We start from the raw sequence: 22,577 nt of genomic DNA, 5'->3' as shown, positions 1-22,577 counted from the left end.
CATGTTCATCAGTGGCCTACTGATTTTCGTTTTCCTATTCTTTTCTTTCCAGGTTGTTTCATGCTAAAGTTTCTGTTAACAGGATACAGTGATCACTTCGTTATTATTGCATATGTCCTTTTCACTAGGGGTGCTCTCTGGTCGGGCCAGATGACGTATCTCTAGTAAATGGTCCGGGTGAAACAGGTGCATCAATCAGTGGGGAGTAGATAGGCATGACAGATTACAACGGGGGAGAAAGGTCCGCATTACGTACCCTTTCACTATTTGCAAAGATTTTCCTACGTATATTTGCAAACAGGGAATACCTCCAAAAAGAACCAATTCCCAAACAGTCAATGTTTGGGGAAACAATCAATCAATGAGGAACGAAATAGGCACGACGTGTTAAAGGTTTGCGTTACCTACCCTTCACTATCTGCAAAGGGAGAGAGAATATTCCTATTCTTCCTCGTTTGCAGGCAGAGAAGATTCTTAAGAGAACCAACTTCGAACAATTCAATGCTCGATTCAAACAATCAAGAAGGGGTACTGTGAACACAAATGAACGCCGCTTATGTACATACACATTGGTATTATCAACAGGTTGTTCCTAATGTTTCTATTTTAGGGAGGTCAAAAAGAGATCCCATTAGTGGCCTACTGATTTTGCTCGATTCCTTTTCTTTTTTTACACGATTTTTCGCTATCTGCAAAGACTAAACAGAGTATTGCGACTCTGTGCTTGTTTGTAAATAGAGAATGAACCAAAGAGAACAATCAATCAAATGGAGAGAGAAGCAGGCACGACGGATTACAACGGGGGCAAAGGCCTGCGTTAACTACCCTTCACTATCTGCAAAGAGAGAATACTCCTAATAGAAATGAGGGGTGGGGGGCAGCATTCAAAGCAGATCAGTGTGCATAAACACGAAAATGTTTTTACTTACCACGTACTTGACATTCGACAGCTTATGATATTTGCTATTAAAAAAACCATTGAAATTCACTGAAAAAACCATAGGTTATAGACCATATATAGTTAGGAATTAGCATTTAAAAAACCTTATTTTACTCACACAAAACCATTGAAATTCCATATATAGTTAGTTGCACTAACTATATATCGCGCACCCGCAATCCACTGCTGATCATGTCACATATTACATCATTCATGACATGGTCAGTGACATCACTGATGACATCACTGATGACATCTCAAATGACATCACTGATGACATCACTGATGACATCTCATTTGACATCATTCTTGTGCTAATACGATAAACCTCTTCAGACTCTAATATAACCTTAGATACACTCAGTGTATACAGACACTCACACACTGCCACTCATCCATGGAGTTACTCACACACCCAGTCAGTCATGCAAAGAAACAATCTCACCTCCATTTCTTCAACTATACAGTTAAACACACCTTACTTATTGAAACATATACTAACACATATTTACTCTCTTATACAATCCCTGATACAAGTTCACAATGATCGATACAACCACTCACTCATTCAGTGGCTCTCATGCACAGTTATTTATATATGCCAACTCTCACATGTACTGTGTTTTACATATGTATTTAGTATGACATGTAGCATTGAGATATCCATTCACTCATCAATACACTCATGCACACAGTCAACTGCCCATGTAGTTGTTTCCACATGCACTCTTGAACTCATACACCTAGTGAATAAACTGCTCACACATCTATGCACAGTCTCACACCTTACAGCCACCCCCACACAAACTCAATCTCCCATAGAAATACTTGGGCAACCAATTAATAACACATATAGCCTCTCGTATAGCTAATGATCAACACATGCAGCAGTTTACATCACAACAGACATAATGATGCACAAATTAAGACAGTTTAGTCATTAACCCATGCATTCAGTGAGACATATTTAATCACTCACTCATAGTCAGTCACACACCTACTAAATCCTTCATCCAGACACTTATACATCCACTCATTCTTCAATATGTAAGACATATTTTAACTTTACAGAATTATACAGTCACTGGATGTTGTCATCAGTGATGTCATCAGTGATGTCATTTGAGATGTCATCAGTGATGTCATCAGTGATGTCACTGACCATGTCATGAATGATGTAATATGTGACATGATCAGCAGTGGATTGCGGGTGCGCGATATATAGTTAGTGCAACTAACTATATATGGAATTTCAATGGTTTTGTGTGAGTAAAATAAGGTTTTTTAAATGCTAATTCCTAACTATATATGGTCTATAACCTATGGTTTTTTCAGTGAATATATATATATATATATATCTCTATATATATCTATCTATCTCTATATATCTATCTATCTATCTATGATTAATTATATGGGTTATTGATTGATTGTCCAAGTATTTGTATGGGAGACTGAGTGTGTGTGTGGCTGGCTGGGAGGTGTGTGACTCTGTGCAGATCAATGTGTACTTGTATCAATGATTGTATAAGAGAGTAAGTATGTGTTAGTATATGTTTGAAAATGTAAGGTGCTCTATGTTTAACTGTATAGACAAGAAAATGGAAGTGTGATTGATTCTTTACAGGACTGACTAGGTGTGTGAGTAACTCCATGGATGAGTGGCAGAGTGTGAGTGTCTGTATAGGTGTATGAGTGCATATGATAGTGTTGTAAAGATGAGTGATGGTATGTATGAATGATTGTATGGGTGAATGAGTGAATGTGTGTGTAGACGTAGGAATCAGTGAGTGCGTATGTAGTAACTAGTATTGGTGTGTCAATGGTTTCAAAAATTATACTCTGTATTTAACACTGGGTGTAACAGAGGTTATATTAAAATGTGAGGAGATGCATTGTATTGTCACATGAATGATATCATCAGTAATGTGGTCATTGATGTCAAATGAGATGTCATCAGTGATGTCATCAGTGATGTCATTTGAGATGTCATCAGTGATGTCATCAGTGATGTCACTAACCATGTCATGAATGATGTAATATGTGACATGATCAGCAGTGGATTGCGGGTGCGCGATATATAGTTAGTGCAACTAACTAACTATATATGGAATTTCAATGGTTTTGTGTGAGTAAAAAAAGGTTTTTTAAATGCTAATTCCTAACTATATATGGTCTATAACCTATGGTTTTTTCAGTGAATTTTCAAGGTTTTGTAAATGCTAATTCCTAACTATATATGGTCTATAACCTATGGTTTTTTCAGTGAATTTCATTGGTTTTTTAAAAGCTAATATCTATATCTGTAAAATATATTCTTTATTACGTGACGTATCACGTAGCCACGTGAGACGCCTCATGACACGTCGCATAACCGTGACGTATCGGCTCTGCAGCGCAAACGTAACGTAACGTAAGCGCGCCGGAGCACGCTTACAGATATATATATCTTTTTTAACCTTAATTAGCCAAAATCCACACGTGCACATATCTTGAGGCCTTGCAAAGGCACATCAAACAAACAGTCCCTACAATTTTTCAAAGTTTTCTTGATAATCTAATCCATTTTTATTTTTTTTACTGTTTCACTTGTTACGCTTACCGGGACGCTACCCGGTACGCGAACCGGACGCTCCAAAAACACAAGATGGCGGACTCCCGTTACGCTGCCGGTTAGCTGCCCGGTTCGCGTACCGGGAAGCGCCTCTACCGCGAAAAATTGCCCCGCTGGGGACTTTAATATCCCCCTCATCAATCCTAGGGGGTCAGGAGGGGTTTACCTTGCCCCCTTTCCTTCATTTCCCCCTTCGTTTTTCACCACATCTTGTCTCTCGAACCTACCGAGAAACAAGATGGCGACCGCTCCGGACTGTTTACAATGTTGACAGCTATGCTGCCGGTTAGCTGCCCGGTTAGCTGCCCGGTGAGCTGCCCGGTTCGCGTACCGGGACGCGCCTCTACTGCGAAAATTTTTATTTTTTTATTTTTTCCCCCGTGGGGCACTTTAATATCCCCCTCATCAATCCTAGGGGGTCAGGAGGGGTCTACCTTGCCCCCTTTCCTTCATTCTCCCCTTCGTTTTTCACCACATCTTGTCTCTCGATCCTACCGAGAGACAAGATGGCGGCCGCTCCGGACTGTTTAGAATGTTGACAGACACCGGAGAGCCAATCAGCTTCGCTTCGCGAAGTTCCGTTACGCGCCAGGTACGCGAACCGGGGCGCTGCCCGGAGCGCGCTTACAGATATATATCTTTTTTTTAACGTTAATTTCTCAAAATCCACTGGAGCACATATCTTGAGACCTAGCAAAGGCACATCGGGCTAACAGTCCCTACAATTTTGCCAAGTTTCGTGCAAATCCATTCAGCCGTTCGGGCTAAAAGTGAGGCCAACCGCCCTATGGAAATTAACATGGGAAAAACACGTTTTGGGACCCCCCTTTTTTCTCAGCCCCCCCTTGACAAACCCCCCCCCCCAAATTTTCAGTGGCTGCTCAGAAACAAAATGTTCCATTTTCCTGAAAATTTCAGCCAATTCCGTCCACAAACGCCAAAGTTATTAGACATAGAATTTTCAAAAATCCCATAGAGAAAAAATCCTAACTATATATACCTACTGGCGACCGCCAGTAGGTAATATAATCTATCTCTCTCTCTCTCTATATATATATATATATATCTATATATCTATATATCTATCACTCTCTATATATCTATCTATCTCTCTCTCTCTCATATATATATATATATATATATATATATATATATATAAAGAGATATCTATCTCTCTCTCTCTCTCTCTCTCTCTCTCTCTCTCTCTCGCTCTCTCTATCTCTCTATATATATATCTCTCTATCTATCTATATATATATCTCTATCTCTATATATATCTCTATCTCTCTCTATATATATATATCTCTATCTCTCTCTATATATATATATATCTCTATCTCTCTATATATATATATCTCTATCTCTCTATATATATCTCTCTATCTCTCTCTATATATATATATATATCTATATATATATATACATCTCTCTCTATATATCTATATATATCTCTCTCTTTCTATATATATATATCTATATCTATATCTATATATCTCTCTCTCTCTCTCTCTCTCTATATATATATATATATATATATATATATATATATATATATATATATATATATATATATATATATATATATATATATATATATATATATATATATATATATATTCAAGCTCCGAGGTACCGAGCGTACGAAGGAGCACCCGGACCTCAGCTGCACACAAGGAGCCTTGAATGGTAAGCATGCCTTCAGCACAACGATATTCTTTAACTGTTCAAACTGCCCTGGATGCCTGACGCGTTTCGAAGTGTCCCCACTTCTCTTCAGAGGCTTTGGCAGTTATGAAGGAGCGCTTGAGGCACCACACCCCTTCTTGCTTAGATGCACGCCCTAGATGGGACTTATGGGACTTGTAGTGCCTCACGTCGCGCTAATGTTCAGTTGAAAACTTTTCAAGCCCACAGATCTATCTATCTATCTATCTATCTATCTATCTATCTATCTATCTATCTATCTATCTATCTATCTATCTATCTATCTATCTATCTATCTCTATCTCTATCTCTATCTCTATCTCTATCTCTATCTCTATCTCTCTCTCTCTATCTCTCTCTCTCTCTCTCTCTCTCTCTCTCTCTCTCTCTCTCTCTCTCTCTCTCTCTCTCTCTCTCTCTCTCTCTCTCTCTCTCTCTATATATATATATATATATATATATATATATATATATATATATATATATATATATATATACCCCTCTCTGTGTATGAAGCAGGTTGCCTGCCATATTTCAACCCTGGAGACATTTTTCATTTGTGCTTCTACCCATTCTATACAATCTTGTCCTAGTGAAGTATGCATTATGAAGGATTTCAAATTCCTCCAGTCAAAATGACGCCCCAATGGCCACCTCTTGTAGGTATCTACAGCCCTCGCCACTCATACCTCCCCAATCATCATCCTCCAGGATTCCAAATCTTGTGCCCACCGATCGTTGAGACGCTCCCGAGGGTGCGCACAAATGTTTAGGAGTGTGAGGTATATCTGACATATGGCATGCTGCCAAAGAGGCGCTGCCGGCACCCAGTATTCATGGGGAGCGACTCCTTGATGTCCCACAGAGAATTACCATAAGTACTCAATGCATGCTTCAATTGTAAGTATTTGAATTGTTGCACAGTTGTCATTTTATATTGTTGTTGCCGTTCTGGAAAGGCTAACAAGCCCTCCAGGCCCCACACCACTCCCAGTTTAGAGGTGCAAATCAGGTCCCAAAGGTGGATTCCCTTCAATGCTCCCACCACCCCTTCAGCAGATCAGAGTCTCGCAGTGGGGTCTCCAGTGTGAGTGTGTCCCTCCAGCCTATTACTTTCCCAGCTCTCCAGATCTGGACCACCACAGTTGTTTTTATGGAGCGCCCTCAAGAAACCTCTTAGATCAATTTCTCTTTGGCCTGCTCTTAGAGAAGGTTCTTGCATGGCGAAAACACCCAGTCACTCTACACCACCGGGATGCCCAATAGTAGAGTTTCAGGTCTGGTAACGCAATTCCCCCTGTCGTATGGGCCTCATATGAGTGTGTTTAGTGCTATCCTCTGGGAGCAGCATTGTCCCAATGTAGTGTCCTGGTTACTGCATTTACCTTAGTGATACCTTTGTGTGGGCAGTATTTTCTTAACACATAAAGACATTTAGGAAGCATGATCATTTTATGGTTTAAATCTTTTATTAAGTTTTCAAGCAATAAGAAAAACAGAACATCCAGCTCCGTGGGAACAGTGCAATATGGACAACAAGTGTTGTAAATGATAGCATTACCAAGGTAAGATGAGCAGGCTGGGTCAGCATGATCATTTTATACATGGCAGCCTTGACCTGTAAGTAGCCTGAGTCGATGGACCATGGATGACTCTCCCAAGCATCCACACCATAGTCGCCAGATGTTCAGCGCTGTGAGATGGGCGTGAATACAAGGGGAATGGGTCTGGAACAAACAATAAACTAAAATAACAAGGTAAAGCATATAACCTAAATAAAGAGCTATAATAATAAATAATTCCAGGTAAATAGGCAGAGTCTCCTTGTTCTCCACAGGAAGTTCCTGGAACCATAATGTCCAGAAATGAGGCCGGAGGACCACGGGCACTCCTTACCACTATAGGTAAACAGAATATTGATTGAATGTCTACTTTAAATGACACAGTGCTGTGTCTGCAGAAAGCAGAGAACAGTTAGCAACACAGAGTTGGCTGGAGCAGTCACTCACACACTGAAAGCCATATTTGCACAGATTTTACTTGGTACGGTGCATGCATTGGTTCTTACACAAGACGCTGAAACTGATACACCATGGGGTAAGTGAAGCGTGCACACGGGGATTTCGTTATGCACGAGGCGTTACAAATAATAGTCAAGTTCATTGCACACAACATACTCTGGAATAGTGAAGAGGCACGAATATATCAAAGATGGCTGCCAGATGTTGACTTCCCCTCGAGACGTCAGCTGAGCGCCCAGCAAGGGAACTAAACCGCAGACCTTTGTCAGGAAATGCGGTCCCCGGAACCTGGGAAGTGGAGAGACAGGCAAGAAAAACACACACGAGGCAGACATTATGCAGGCAGTAGTGCTGCAGTACCCAGCCTGATGAACAATACATCTCTTCCCCAGTGTCGTCATGTTGGCAGATGTAAAAAGTCCCCCACCAACCAGCCGCCCACCCTATAACTGATATAAACAAACAATGGTCCGAGACCAATCTATTTATGAAAGCAATAGGTCAAAACTTAAACAATTAGAGGCTTATGTTATATTAACGAACCTTACTCAATTAATGAAGAGCAGAAAATAGGCAACAGCAACAAGCTACAAATATATGCAATATTTTAATCTATTGTCATAATGAAAAGCCAATTCACAGTATTATGTACATTTTATATACAATATAATGCCCCGTATCAAGAGCGTGCAGTAAAGAAAAAAGAAGTGTCAAAAGAGCGTGATCGTGATAAGATGAAAGGAAAAGAAATCACACAGAGTATGTAAAAATTATTCTCAATGATTCAGAAAAACACCAGCCAATAAATGCCGGAACAATATATCCTGGCCACTTCAATAAGTCAATATGCAGTCCTTAATGCTATTCATAAGACATGAGATGTATAAATGTCTGCACTAATAGAGGGGGATAACATTAGTGGTCCAGGTTTTTTTTAGTAGGTGTCGACGTTTCGACTCGTCTTGCGGCCTTGCGGTTGGTTATGCCTGGGCCATGCGAGTCTTCTTCAGGACAGATAGGACGGGGCAAGGGATCTCATTGATGACCCTACAGAAAATACAAACAACCATGAGGGTTGGGGCTGTTGCCTATTATATTTAAAAACTAAGGGCAGAATTCCAAGAATGCTTACCCTTCACGGGATGAAATGGACGTAATTTCCACTCCAAGGTAACTCAGTCCTTATGTATCCAATAAGAGTATTGTCCAGATGTTCTGGAAAATCAATAAGGAACCCGTATGTAACAGCAATATATATTTCTCACAGAGTTCACACCAAGGATAGAGAGTATAAAATAATTACCTCTTCAGTGTGTATGGGGTTCCTATCCTACTCATAAGCACATGTACCCCTACATGTCTTTTGCTTGAACTCCAATGTGAAATATCAGGCTGGTAACTCTTCACCAATACATTAGCCTGAGGAGTGAAGGACCAAACAGTTGTAAACCTCAGTACTATGGCACTCCAAATACAGGTAAATTAATAACCAAACTAAAAGGAGCCATTACCTGAGTTGATTATTTTCAGTAGCTTCGTAGAAAGGGCTAATTGTAAATCACTTGCCGATTCTAAGTAGTGCAAAACGGCAGCTGAAATAAAAAACCGGGATAAGTGTCTTATCCTAAGTATAACAGGGTAGTTTGGGCGGTTGGGACAAGGGTCTATTGTAAAGCTTACCGGCAAGATAGGGAGCGTGGTTTTAATCAGACACGCGTCATGGTAGAACCCCAGGGCAACTACTCACGGAGGGAAACGCGGCATAGTCTGACACCCTGTGTTGGTGCCCAGTTAATCCGCTTCCTGGTAGTGAAGAACGAGAAAGGACTACCCCGTTCTCAGCCGGGACCACGAGCTCCGATCGCACTGCTTCTGGGTAGCGGAGAACGAAGAAGGACTAATCCAGTCTCTTTGTGGACTCCGTTTATTAATGTCCCTTAAACATACATTAAGCCACAACTCTGTGGCGACCAACTGTACCACTGATGCGCAATCGCACTGAGGGTTATTACACGCATGGGACCAACATTAATTAATAGTTGGCGAGGTGCACAATTTAGATCTTAGTAATTAGCGTGTTATGAATCCTAAACCTAAAACAGTAAATGTAAACAATTAAATGCATGTAAGCTGGTTTTTGGTCCACTAATCAAAAGCATAATCGGCGAAAATGGAAAACATGGCGGCCATCTTGGATTGGGAAGACAAATGTCGGTCCACAATTGCCATTATTGTTCACATATTAAAAACATATTTACAAGGACATGCCATGAAACAAATTACAATATTTACAAATACCCACAGACAATATATACAATATTGACACATTACTTAACATAGAAAACAAACAAACAATATCTGTATATCATATAGTCATTGACTTATTCGAATCAGAAAAGGGGGGGTGTTAGAGGATTGCCACTTGTCTATTGATCTCCTCCAACTCGTTTAACCCTTTGTGTGCCGTGTCTAGAAGGTATATCCAACGACATTCTCTCCTGCTCAAAATGCTCTGGAGATCACCTCCTCTTGGATTAACTTGTCTTTCTCCACGACCCACCATCTGATACTCTCTGGTGGATGTGCAAATGTCGTAAAATGCTGCTCAAGTGGAGCACCTATTGTTTTGCACCGTATCCGGCTAACATGTTGGAGGATCCTGCACTTTACTCTCTGAATGGTTTGACCCACGTACATAAAGCCACAGGGGCAAAGGATGGCATAAATCACCCCTGTGGTGTTACAGTTACTATGCACTTTCAACGTATGTGTTTGATCGTTGTGTGTGAAGGTGGTACATTCCACAGACAAGGGGCATGCTTTACAGTTCCCACATTTCTTGTGTCCAATTACGGGCGGTAACCCCCATAGTGTGGTTTGAGAGGGGACTGCTGTTATTGGAAGAAGTGATTGGGATGTGGGAACTGTAAAGCATGCCCCTTGTCTGTGGAATGTACCACCTTCACACACAACGATCAAACACATACGTTGAAAGTGCATAGTAACTGTAACACCACAGGGGTGATTTATGCCATCCTTTGCCCCTGTGGCTTTATGTACGTGGGTCAAACCATTCAGAGAGTAAAGTGCAGGATCCTCCAACATGTTAGCCGGATACGGTGCAAAACAATAGGTGCTCCACTTGTGCAGCATTTTACGACATTTGCACATCCACCAGAGAGTATCAGATGGTGGGTCGTGGAGAAAGTACAAGTTAATCCAAGAGGAGGTGATCTCCAGAGCATTTTGAGCAGGAGAGAATGTCGTTGGATATACCTTCTAGACACGGCACACAAAGGGTTAAACGAGTTGGAGGAGATCAATAGACAAGTGGCAATCCTCTAACACCCCCCCTTTTCTGATTCGAATAAGTCAATGACTATATGATATACAGATATTGTTTGTTTGTTTTCTATGTTAAGTAATGTGTCAATATTGTATATATTGTCTGTGGGTATTTGTAAATATTGTAATTTGTTTCATGGCATGTCCTTGTAAATATGTTTTTAATATGTGAACAATAATGGCAATTGTGGACCGACATTTGTCTTCCCAATCCAAGATGGCCGCCATGTTTTCCATTTTCGCCGATTATGCTTTTGATTAGTGGACCAAAAACCAGCTTACATGCATTTAATTGTTTACATTTACTGTTTTAGGTTTAGGATTCATAACACGCTAATTACTAAGATCTAAATTGTGCACCTCGCCAACTATTAATTAATGTTGGTCCCATGCGTGTAATAACCCTCAGTGCGATTGCGCATCAGTGGTACAGTTGGTCGCCACAGAGTTGTGGCTTAATGTATGTTTAAGGGACATTAATAAACGGAGTCCACAAAGAGACTGGATTAGTCCTTCTTCGTTCTCCGCTACCCAGAAGCAGTGCGATCGGAGCTCGTGGTCCCGGCTGAGAACGGGGTAGTCCTTTCTCGTTCTTCACTACCAGGAAGCGGATTAACTGGGCACCAACACAGGGTGTCAGACTATGCCGCGTTTCCCTCCGTGAGTAGTTGCCCTGGGGTTCTACCATGACGCGTGTCTGATTAAAACCACGCTCCCTATCTTGCCGGTAAGCTTTACAATAGACCCTTGTCCCAACCGCCCAAACTACCCTGTTATACTTAGGATAAGACACTTATCCCGGTTTTTTATTTCAGCTGCCGTTTTGCACTACTTAGAATCGGCAAGTGATTTACAATTAGCCCTTTCTACGAAGCTACTGAAAATAATCAACTCAGGTAATGGCTCCTTTTGGTTTGGTTATTAATTTACCTGTATTTGGAGTGCCATAGTACTGAGGTTTACAACTGTTTGGTCCTTCACTCCTCAGGCTAATGTATTGGTGAAGAGTTACCAGCCTGATATTTCACATTGGAGTTCAAGCAAAAGACATGTAGGGGTACATGTGCTTATGAGTAGGATAGGAACCCCATACACACTGAAGAGGTAATTATTTTATACTCTCTATCCTTGGTGTGAACTCTGTGAGAAATATATATTGCTGTTACATACGGGTTCCTTATTGATTTTCCAGAACATCTGGACAATACTCTTATTGGATACATAAGGACTGAGTTACCTTGGAGTGGAAATTACGTCCATTTCATCCCGTGAAGGGTAAGCATTCTTGGAATTCTGCCCTTAGTTTTTAAATATAATAGGCAACAGCCCCAACCCTCATGGTTGTTTGTATTTTCTGTAGGGTCATCAATGAGATCCCTTGCCCCGTCCTATCTGTCCTGAAGAAGACTCGCATGGCCCAGGCATAACCAACCGCAAGGCCGCAAGACGAGTCGAAACGTCGACACCTACTAAAAAAAACCTGGACCACTAATGTTATCCCCCTCTATTAGTGCAGACATTTATACATCTCATGTCTTATGAATAGCATTAAGGACTGCATATTGACTTATTGAAGTGGCCAGGATATATTGTTCTGGCATTTATTGGCTGGTGTTTTTCTGAATCATTGAGAATAATTTTTACATACTCTGTGTGATTTCTTTTCCTTTCATCTTATCACGATCACGCTCTTTTGACACTTCTTTTTTCTTTACTGCACGCTCTTGATACGGGGCATTATATTGTATATAAAATGTACATAATACTGTGAATTGGCTTTTCATTATGACAATAGATTAAAATATTGCATATATTTGTAGCTTGTTGCTGTTGCCTATTTTCTGCTCTTCATTAATTGAGTAAGGTTCGTTAATATAACATAAGCCTCTAATTGTTTAAGTTTTGACCTATTGCTTTCATAAATAGATTGGTCTCGGACCATTGTTTGTTTATATTAGTTATTACCCAGGTCCAGTACCTTTAGGGTTACCCCATTACTTTAATGGTCACCCTATAACTGGGCATGCTGCCACAGAAAGCACCAGGAGTAGCACCTCCTGGCGCTCAATGACAGACCCGACCTCAAGGGGCAAAGGGAAGGGAGCGAGGAGGGGACTTATACTGTCACCACGGTGCGAGAGTCCTGGGAATGCTGAGGTGGGGAGTTGCTGACATGACCGTTAAGAAGAGTGTCAGTTTCCTCAAGTGGTCTGCAGCCGCTTTACACTCCTCCAAGACCCTCTGTGGGTTATTTCTCATAAAGTCGCTCTTATTAGTCATGATACAATCCAAAGTACTTAAACCCAGTAGTCACCATTTGCATAGGGTTGGTTCACCCAGCACCTCCACAGGGGCTGCCAGTTTGTTAATGGGAATGCAGTCGATTTGTGCCAGTTGATGTTTATCCCAGAGTGTTGTCTAAAAACAATAATGATTTCCATCGTCCTAGGGATCGAGCCCTCTGAGTCAGCCAGATAAAAGTGTATGTCATCCGCTAAGAGAAATATGACAACTTCCCAATCCGGGTTCCACCTGAGTCCTCTTATTTGGGCGACGCAGCGCACCCAGCTGGCCAGTGGCTCAATGATCTGGGCAAAGAACAAGGGAGAGAGCGGGCAATCCTGCAGTGTGCCTCTACCCAGTTGGAACTCTCTTGGCAGTGCTCTGTTCATCCTCACTCTTTTCACAGCTTCAGCATATAGTGTCTATAATCTAGGCCATGAAGACCAGGCCACATCCCATCTTCTCCAGTAATACCACCAGGTAGGACTATTCCCGAGAGTCAAAAACTTTTTTCAGCATAGAGTAGCAACACATCCTCTCTCAGCGTGATAGCCCGGACCAAGACTCCAGACAGCCGCTGAAAATTGAGCAATGTGGACTGGTGTGACATGAAGTCATACTGGTCTGGTCTTAACAGTGCGTCAATTCCTTCATATAGGCGGTTTGTCAAAACCTTGGCCAAGATTTTGGCCTCCATTGATCAGAGAGATCTGCCTAAATGAGGCCCAGTCAGTCAGGGGTTTCCCTTCCTTTTGAATTACCACTAAGTTTTTCGTTCAGGAACATATCCTCCAAACTGCCTCTTAGAACATCTACAGGCGACTCTCCAAGTTTTCTACTGAGACACTTGAAGAAAAGGGGCGGGGGTTTGTTGAGGCACGAAGTTTTCCCACTTTTCAGTTGAGATTATATCTGCAATCTCTGACGGGTCGATATCCCTCTTCAGCTTATGTTTGTCGTCGAGTGAGAGTGGAGCATCTGTCACAAATCTAGATATCTAAGCCTCCCTGTCCGATCCCCCTCACAAGGCTCTGTACAGTCATTCAAAATATCCTGGGTAGGCCTTTGCGACACCATCCATTGTTGCATTGGTTGCCCCCTCTGGCTTAATCCACTCCAGAATCTTTGGCATGCATCTTTTATTTTTTTGGGTAGTGATACTAAGAGTTTACCTGCCTTATTTTTCACCTCATACGATTTGTATTGTCTGGTTCTGTGAAGCGCCCCCACTTCTTGCGCAGCCACTTGTCTGTATTCATCCCTAGCAAGCTGTAGTTTGTGGTGGAGCTCAGCACTTAAATTTCACCAGAGGTCCGCTTCCCATTTACAGAGGCTGTGTTCTATATTTTGCAGTTGTTTGGCCAGCTCCCTCTATTTCTCCACAGCCATAATCTGACCACTGATTACCGTTTTGTAGGCCTCCAACATAATCACTTCGAAGTTGACTGTTTTGATGTTTTTTGTTAAAATATTGATCCGTTATCGTCCACAGAGCTTTCAGAGTCTCCTAGTGGTGTAGCAACCACAGATCGACTCTTCAGTCAGCCCTTCCTCTCCTATCAGCCCTGCGTCTCTGTCCTACTGGTCAGTCTGGTGCACAGAGGCGTGATCAGAAATGCCTCTCGGCAGGAAGCTCGTATCTCTGTACCGACTGTGTTGCTGGCACTAGGATATAATTGAGTTTCAAGCCTGTGCCTATTTCTCCCGAGATGTAGGAATGCTGCCTCTCATATTGGTGTGGCCACTTCCAGAGATCTGTCAAGCACATGGTATGCGTGAAATTGGTGAATCTCTTATCCCCCTCTTTTCCGCAAGAGAAAATCAGTCCATTTTGGAGAGCATGGTAAGGTTAAGTTCGCTCCTTAGTATTCGGGTGCCCTCTAATCTGCATGATCAGTTTCCCCATCCTTTCCAGCATTGTGTTCTGTAGTCCCGGTGGCAAATACAAGGAGGCCACCAAGATCCTCTCCCCTTTCCAATTGCAGCATACCTACCCCGTGGTCTTCCCATAATCTCGAAACCGCCAATAGGCGGGCCATGATCCCCACCCCACGCAAGCATTAAGTGAAACTGGAATGTGCCAAAATTGTGTATTCTCCGCGCCCCAGAAATTCTTATTTATTACCCACCGTGAGTTTCCTGAAGCAGTACCATGCCCGGATTTTGTCAAGCCAGAAATTTATGAAACCGCCCCCTTTTAAAGTTTTGCCTAGGCAGCGCTTGCGCTGTCTCCGAGAGACATGCTGTATCTAGGATTGGGCTTGAAAACAGCCTCTCTTTTTCATTTGTTCCTATTGCTGTCCTTTAGAAATGCTGGATTTTCATTGGTGAGTACACTTAGTAGTCCCTCCTTTTGGAATTTTGTCTCCTCCCATGAGGACTGGCCCTCTTACATGTGCTCTTACTGTTCAGGTTATTTATACTTTGAAATAACTCTTTATTTTTTATTTTTATGGGCTGCGTCTTTGCTCCTTAAGTGTTCTGTTTACTTGTGCAATGAACCTTCCATAGCTTAATTTGCTAGCTGTCCCTCTCTTAATCTCCCCGTGCCTCCCCCTCCCACAAAACTGCTAGAGGCTCCCACCACAACTCCGAGCCCACTACTGTTTAGCTTATGATCTTGCTTGCCCCCGAGCATTTGTGTCTTATGTTTTTATTATACATTTCTAGCTTTTATTTACATAGCATGCATATCCATGCAGTCGGGTGAGATTAAAAAATCAGGCTAACACCAGACTAGAACCGGGATCCCCAGCCCGCAGCGCTCACCACTGCGCCATATCCTCTCTCCATGACCTTGTTGCAGGGTGAAGTGCCATATATAGCCAAAAGATGTCCCACGGCACACCTCGTTACAGCCTGTGGTACTGCACCCTCACACACTGCTTGTTTTAATTGCAGTTGTCGTTGGTGCTCCAAAGAGGTCAGCCGAGAAGCAGTCCATTGAATTAGTGTTTTGCTAGTATCTCTGAATAAAAAATGTCCCACGATAGATTGAGTTGGAACGTGTTGCATAGCAACCATTCATTCTTTAGCTCCAGAACACCTTTGCTATACTGCGCTGGTTGGGTGCAAGATCTGATCGATTGAGTGGACATCTACAATAGAACCACAAGGTTCTACTACAGTTTTACCATTTTCTTTATCTGAGCGTTAAATTGTTTCCCTGTTGATGTAAATGCAGAAAACCGCTTTGGGTTTCAGTGAAAGTTCAAAATTACTCTTTACACTGCAGATCAGAGTTTAGTCTTGAGCAAATATTTTATCACTATAGGTTATAGAAAACGTTTCTCAAATTTGCAAAGTGCAAGTTTCCTAATGAGTTGTAAATGCAAGCGTCCTGAAAGCTTGAATTACAGTTGACTGTTGCCAACACCTACAAACCGTTTGGACCAGTAACCACAAAGGGCAATAAATTGGGCGTCTACGAACACGAACACTAGAAGTTGCGTTATGGGGATTTTCTTTGGGATTGGTGAAACCAGCACTCCCAGTGAGAACATGCTCAGGCGACCTGCTTCTTTTGCCTGGTGTCTGTGGACTAAAGCATCCTCAGTCGGGGTTTGTTTGACTTCCCCACTGTCATAGGCACAAATGCCCACATGGTCACGCAGTATTTCATCCTCACGAGGTCAATAAACAAATGAGTACTATTAAGCTGGGTTTCTGATGGATACATCTGCCAGTGGATTCCTCACCTTGTAAATATATCCCCAGCGTCAGCAACATTCGGAAACTTTTGTAGCTCTCCACGCCGATGAGGACGTGGACGACGTCACAGAGGCACGGCTCCGCTCGCGACCTCGCTGACGTCACTGGATCCATAATAGGGCCTCATCGGTGTGGTGATGTTTCCCTTTTTTACGCGCCGTCGACGCCAATGGTTTTTTGGGACTTTCTGTGGCTTGTTACTTTGTGTTTCCAGTTTGTATCCTGTTCTCTCTTTTTCTCTCTTCTCAAAGATGTCGTCGAGAAAATCGGTATTTAAGCCTTGCAGGGGGTGCAGTGCGGTGGACACATGTCCATAACTGACCCACACGACGATTGCGTATGGTGTTTGTCATTGGATCATGACGTTGAGGATTGTCCTTCCTGCAGGAAAATGAACCTGAAGGCTCTGAAAGAAAGGGAAGCCAAGCTGTTTATGGCAAAGGTCCGCAAGGAGAAGAGAGGTCGGAGGAAATCGAAGGCCAGGTCTATATCATAGGGGCATAAAGTCAGAAAATAATAAAGGGTGTCTAGGTGAAGTGTTTGTTGATTGCTGCATTAAGACTCTTTTGGCTGCGCCCCATCTTTCCAACCCTTTTTCCTCGTCACCACCTTATCTTTGATCAGAATGCCCCATGGAATTTGGCTATATCTCCTCCAATTCCCCTCCACACCCCTACTTTTTAGGTCTCGCCTGCCAATGCGCTTGCGCATTGAGCTGGCGAGACATATAGGGGCTTATCGAGAGCTTAACCAAACGGGCGATTTGATGCAGTGCACGTGGACACAAGCAGGCGCATTTCCCCACATCAAAGCCATCAGCCTCCCTCCCACAAGCTTCTCCCAGCGTGCGCTCTGCCTCAGGCATTTTTTTCTCCTCCCCTAATTATTCACTGCCACGGCCGGCCGGTCGTACTTTCACTTACACGGCAGCTAGGCCGTGTCTCGTGTTTCTTTTAACTTGTTTCGTTTTTTTGCCCTAAAACAGTCTACCACAGATCGTCAGTAATTACGTCCTCAATTGATTTGGTTTAGGATTTTCAGTTATTTATTCTCTCCTACCTTTTTTGGCGGCAGTGAGAATCCGCTCGTTTTCCATCGCTGTTTGCGCCGGAAAATGTTTATACAGGATTCTGTGGAAGATGTACTCATATTATTCCTTTCACTCAGTTGTACGTGTAGCCTGCTACTGTTTTATTTAGTGAATGAAAGTTTAGGCATACCTGAATGCTATGTATTTTCTCAGTATGGTTATTTCAGGTTTAAGCACCTGAATAGACGTGCACTGTTCACCTGGTGCTAAGCACCTTCAAAATATGAGCACTTTTTATCATCAATTGATTCTTTAATATATCATTTTATCATTTTGTTGATTGAACATATAATCAATAATGCAAATTATTTCAACATATTAATATTACATTGCCTTTTTTCATGTAATCAAATATTCCATCACTCTACATTTCAATCATTTTATGAACATTTATATGACACAATTTGATTTAGCTGCCCAATGCATTTCGGTACTCTAAGGTACCTTCATCAGGGGCCGATCTGTAATGAAAGATGAAAAACAAACGATGTAAGTGCAATGTATTGTTGGTGGGCCCATGGGTGTTATATAACATATGTTATGTGAGTTCATACCTGTGTCCACTGTTCGCTTGGAATACACTGTGAGTGATAAAAAAGAATGTAAAGTGTAATCAGTCAACCACTAATCTTGCAATAACAGTATAAACAAGACATATTCGAATCCCTTATAGGCTGCTTACTGGAATCCTGAGTACTATGCTGCAGTCCGTATGCTGCAAATAACAAGTAAACCGAAATACAAATGAAAAAACCTTTTTTGCTAATCAACTTAGGTGTCAACACAAGCTTGTCAATGCTTGATCAATAAATATTTACACGACGAGTTCGTACCTGTGTGATGATCATAAGTATCAGATTCTCCTACAAAAATAAGTTGAACCATTATCGGTATGTCCACTATACATGGACCGAAGTTCAGTGAATGACAACTCAAAAAAAGTACCTCTCTCGTATGGTTAGACGATCTATAAGATAAATTGAAAAGACTCGGTAAGCGTCCAAACGCCACTGTTATTTCATCATAACAAAACTTATATAAGTGTTACGCGGTAACACCGCAGTGTCCGTATGTTACCTGAATATTTTGGCCGTTTGTTCACGTAATCCCGGTTGCTCCAAACAAAATTGCAGCCGGAGTTCAAAATACCTCCACCCTATGTAGTCTTCGTTTCGCGCGTTGTCGTTCTTTCATGATGGTGAGAGACGACAACGAACTCACATAGTATATCGCGTTCTAAACACAAAAAGCCGTCCGCCATATTGGAATGATACGAAAGTCGTTCTTTCGCTTACACCTAACTGTGGATACTATATGTAATGTTAAATCTTTTACTAGTTCTCAAGAAACGGGTGATAACTATGGTTACAATCTTCATCCTCCCGAGAAACGCAAATAAACGTCTGCTTTTGAAAAATATTCATGTGCTGCTATGGTGATGTTATTTGTCAGTGTTGAATGTCTTCAATCAAGGTAAAACTTTGTTGTAAACTCGTATTGGGATGTTCTGTTGTGTAATCCTATCTTATGTTTATGATGATGCACAAATTCATGGAAACCAGTGTATACCACGTCTACAGGTTACACATACATGGATGATGAAATTTATGCTGAAAGTTCACATATTTGTAAATTACATTCTCTATTCATAGAGACCAATATATACATCCTCAACAGATTACGCAGACATTGATCATGAAATTTATGCTGGGGGTTCACATATTCATGAATTACATGACATCATTTTGTATACACGATCTATAAAGAGTGGTGTTAGGTTAAGTTGCCACACTTTGCATTGATTTATTACATCCTATAGACTGTATTAAATTCAAAGGTAACAAGATAAGTCATACCTATCATTAAGACCTGTTGGAGTCATAGTATTTAGGAATTTAATCCAGTACAATTCGCGCTGTAGTAATCTCTGATGAGTATCTATACCTGGACGTATTACAAGTTGCTCAATTACAAAAACTCGCAACTGTACTATAGTGTGTTTTGCGTCCCTCCAGTGTACTGCTAAAGGTGACGCTAAATTGGTATGACGTATCCTGCTTTTATGTTCTGTAAGTCTGATTTTCAACTTCCTTTCAGTTTTCCCTACGTACATCCTTCCACATGGACATTTGATTCCATAAACTTCGTTCTGTGTGTTACAGTCACTGGTGTGTTTGAATTTTATGGATATTCCCGTTGTGGGATGAGTAAAAGTATTTCCAATTAGCACGTTGTTGCAGTGTGTACAGTTATGGCACCGTATGGTGCCTTTGTATGTTATTGTCTCTTGTGCTTGTGATTTCTGTTTCAATAGTTCTCTTAAGTTAGGTCCTCTTGTGTAAGCGTGCATTGGTTTTGCCTTAAATATGTCTTGAAGTCTGATTCTGTGGATAATAGTTCCCATCGTTGATTAATGATTCTCTTAATCGCTTTTGACTGTGTAGTATATTTAGTTACAAATACCATATTTTGACTAGATTTCTTACTTTTAGGTCTCAACAGTTCTTGTCTGTCCATCAATAATACCTGCTTTATTTTTTCTTGTAAAGCAGCTCTAGGATAGCCTCTTTCTTCATACTTTTCTACTTGTTCCAGCAGTTTCATTCGACATGTGTTAGGATTAGAGCAGATACTTTTAATCCTGATGAACTGTGAGAATGGAAGGTTTGTTATCAGGCTTCGTGGGTGGAAACTAGTATAACTCAGGGTATTATTGCGATCTGTTGGTTTAGTGTACAACTCAGTCTCAAAGCCTGTAGGTTGTTTTATTACTCTGACATCCAGAAAGTCGATAACTCGATGGTCAATTTTATAGGTGAATTGTATCCTGGAGTTAACCTGGTTAAGTTTCAATATCATTTGCTCCAGAGCTTCTGGAGTGTGATCCCAGATTAGGAATACATCGTCAATAAACCTGCAATACAGCCTGATGTGTTGCCAATCATCCGTGTGCATCAAGTTTTCGGCCTCAAACTGGGCCATAAAGATATTTGCGTATGCAGGGGCTCCTGCAAAACCCATTGATGTCCCTGATAGCTGGGCAAAATGTTGTCCTTCCAGTGGAAATAGCTGTTATGTAAACTGAATTGTAGTAAAAACACTTTATTTATTGGTAAGTCGCCCTTCTGTAGTAATGCCCATTCAGTAGATTCTAATCCCAATGAGTGGGGGATCGAAATGTATAACGCTACAACGTCAATGGTGCATAGATTCCAGTTTTCTTGAGATCCGTGTTCAATGGTTGTCAGTTTGTTCAAAAAATCTGTGGTGTCTCTAACATAAGAGTGCCAACCTTGTACAAACTGCTGTAGGAAGTAGTCTAGATATCGCCCAAGGGGGTCAAAAATGGAACCACAGCCTGAGACGATAGGTCTGAATGGAGGGTTGGTTAGGTGTTTATGGCCCTCTGGAAGCATGTATAGCAGGCCCGGACTGGCCGTTGCGGGCACCGGGCAATTCCCCGGTCGGCCGCAAGGGTGGGGGCCGGTTTTGGGCCCCTGGGGGCCGTTTTTGTGACAGGGACGTTTTTGCAGCAAAGCTGCCAAATCGGGCCTGTAACAAATTCGGCGGAAAAGCGGCCCTGGTAAAGAGCTCGTTGGCATCCCCCCCACCCCCAGGGGGAGGAGGGGGGGCTGGCCGAGCACTTTGCCAGGGCCGGTTTTGGTTCCCAGTCCGGCCCTGATGTATAGCTGCGGGCATCTGGGCTGATTAGTTGTTAAATAAGCTTGGGTATTTTCATCAATCCATTCTTGATCAACAGCTCTTTGTAATAACTCCTTCAGCATTTGTTGCAGTCTCATTGTGGGTTCTGAATCCAATAAGAGATATGTATTGGTATCTGTTACGTGTTAATTTACTTTATATTCGTAAAAGTGAGTATCCATTAGGACCATTGCACCACCTTTATCTGCAGGTTGAATTGTCACATTTTGATTTTGAGCTATATTTTGGATGATTCGTAATTCTGACTTTGAAAGGTTGTGTGCTCTGTCCTTTTTGAAATCTAATGTTTGGATATCTTTCTTAACCATAATTTCAAAGGTATCCAACATTTTATGTGACATTGGTGGTTGAAAAACACTTTTAGGTTTGAAACAATGCTCATAAGTGTCTTGTGGTTGGTTTGTTTGATCCACTATATCCGTGACGAAATGACGTAATCTTAGGTTTCTCATGAAGCGATATATAGCTCCCTCTGTTTCCATCTCATTTGCCTTGGATGTAGGTACAAAAGAAAGACCTTTGTTCAACACCGATATCTGTCGTGAAGTTAATGTTTCTGTGGAAATGTTGATAATTAAATTACTGTCCTGCCGCTCCGTAATGATTTTCCGGCGGCTTCCTCGCCTGGTTTTGCGCTTAATCCTTCTGTTTCCACTAGGTGCGTAGGTGGAAGGCCTTGATTCTGTGTTTGAGACAAAAAAGCCACAGAACTCCTAGTTGAGGCTGCTTGTGTAGTTTCAGTGATGACTGGAGATGTAGTCGGTGATATCCTTACCGGTCCTCTACTGATAGATGTTTCTTTATACGTGACCAAGCTTTCTTCTGATGAGTTTGTTGTCGATTGAGTCTTTTTAGGATGGTATTGACGACGGGCGTAGATCTCTGCCCACGTGTACACTTCGTTTAATTTGTTGGTCAATGGTATCACGCTTGTATTTGCGCAGTTTCCCTTCTTGCAGCTCTTTGCTGTATTTATCTAGTTTTTGATTGATTCCTTCAAGGCTTATTTTCCATGTGTCAATTTCCATTCTTGTTTCCAACTCAGTTTTTAGGTTGAAGATCTCCTCTTCTAATTCACGAATAGTCTTAGTTAGTTCTTCTACTATTAGAAAAATAAGATCTAGTGAACACTTGTTTAATATGCTA

General features: G+C 41.6%; 1 protein-coding gene and 2 long non-coding RNA genes across 4 annotated transcripts in view; 2 read left to right on the top strand and 1 right to left on the bottom strand.

The window, feature by feature from the left end:
* The window catches only part of GNB4 (G protein subunit beta 4), a 708,510-nt gene that overhangs the window by 287,463 nt on the left and 398,470 nt on the right, over nucleotides 1-22,577 (top strand). The gene's annotated exons all lie outside the window — the stretch shown is intronic.
* On the bottom strand, nucleotides 6,723-9,085 carry LOC144791463 (uncharacterized). The gene is made up of 5 exons (XR_013602401.1): nucleotides 8,960-9,085; nucleotides 8,791-8,871; nucleotides 8,583-8,698; nucleotides 8,412-8,494; nucleotides 6,723-8,326 (listed from the first exon to the last, which is right to left on the bottom strand). It is a non-coding gene; the product is annotated as an uncharacterized LOC144791463 (long non-coding RNA).
* LOC144790642 (uncharacterized) lies at nucleotides 11,226-12,177 on the top strand. The gene is made up of 5 exons (XR_013602242.1): nucleotides 11,226-11,351; nucleotides 11,440-11,520; nucleotides 11,613-11,728; nucleotides 11,817-11,899; nucleotides 11,985-12,177. It is a non-coding gene; the product is annotated as an uncharacterized LOC144790642 (long non-coding RNA).

Source organism: Lissotriton helveticus, chromosome 11 (assembly GCF_964261635.1).
Source record: "Lissotriton helveticus chromosome 11, aLisHel1.1, whole genome shotgun sequence".
Lineage (NCBI taxonomy): Eukaryota > Metazoa > Chordata > Amphibia > Caudata > Salamandridae > Lissotriton > Lissotriton helveticus.
Note: the sequence above shows the minus strand (reverse complement) of the source record. Positions and strands in the feature narration are given on the sequence as shown.